This window comes from Sinocyclocheilus grahami, unplaced genomic scaffold (genome assembly GCF_001515645.1).
Source record: "Sinocyclocheilus grahami isolate Dianchi unplaced genomic scaffold, SAMN03320097.WGS_v1.1 scaffold708.1, whole genome shotgun sequence".
Lineage (NCBI taxonomy): Eukaryota > Metazoa > Chordata > Actinopteri > Cypriniformes > Cyprinidae > Sinocyclocheilus > Sinocyclocheilus grahami.
In genome coordinates, this window is record NW_015505887.1 from 465,844 (window position 1) to 467,043 (window position 1,200).

The following is a 1,200-nucleotide window of genomic DNA, read 5'->3' on the forward strand; positions in this document are numbered from 1 at the left end:
ACACACTGCCGTTCAAAAGTTTGGGATCGGTACGATTTTTAATGTGTTTTACGGAAGACTTTTCTGCTCATCGAGGCTGAATTTATTTGATTAAAAATACAGAAAAAACTGCAATATTGTGAAATATTATTACAATTTAAAATAATGGTTTTCTATTTTAATATATAGTCAAATGTAATTTATTTATGTAATCATAGTTGTATTTTCAGCATCATTACTGCAGTCTTCATATTTAATCAATATGCTGATTTAATATCAATGTTGGAAACAGTTTTGCTGCTTAATATTTTTTTGGAACCTGTGAAACCTTTTCAGGATTCTTTGATGAATAAAAGTTAAAAAGAAGAGCATTTTTTCAAAATATAATTTTTTTGTTACAGTATACACTACCAAAAGTTTGGGGTCAGTCATTTTTTTCTCTTTCTTTCTTTTTTGGTTGTTGAAAGAAATGGCCACCCAGAACAGCCTCTTCTTCCAGCAGCAGAGAGAATTTGCCTGGTGAATCTCGAACCGTGTTCATTCACTCGGCTCTGAAGCAAAAATCTGATGAGTGGATGCACCTGTTGCCTATTTATACCCGTGTGCATGGGGAGTGGCTCAGCATGCAAAATCCACTAGCCAAATATCATTGGCATTTTCTCTTAATCAGAGAGGATTCGGGCTCTCAAGTAAGACCCCTAATGTCGTCACGAAATAACGCGTAGTGACCGACAGGTAGGGAACTGCATTTTTTCAAAATATAAATCTTTTGTAAAAATATACACTACACACTACCATTCAAAAGGTTTGGTCAATGCAATTTTTTCTTTTTTTGAAAGAAATGAATGCTTTTGTTCAGCAAGGATGTGTTAAATTGATAAAAAGTGATCATAAAGACTTACATTGCTTGAAAAGTCTAACAATATATGTTTTTAATAAACGCTGTTCTTTTTTACTTTAAACTTTATTCATCAAATAATCCTGAAAAAAGTATCACAGGTTCCAAAAAAAAATTTCAGCTTTGATCGCACAAATAAATTATATTTTAAAGTATATTAAAATAGAAAACCATTCATTTGAATAGTAATATTATTTTACAGAATTACTGTTTTTTTTCTGTATTTCTGATCAAATAAATGCAGCCTTGATGAGCAGAAGAGACTTCTTTAAAACACATTAAAAATCTTACCAAACTTTTGAACGGCAGTATATACAGTATAT

General features: G+C 31.1%; 1 protein-coding gene across 1 annotated transcript in view; it reads right to left on the bottom strand.

The window, feature by feature from the left end:
• The window catches only part of zdhhc12a (zinc finger DHHC-type palmitoyltransferase 12a), a 6,566-nt gene that overhangs the window by 4,827 nt on the left and 539 nt on the right, over positions 1 to 1,200 (bottom strand). The gene's annotated exons all lie outside the window — the stretch shown is intronic.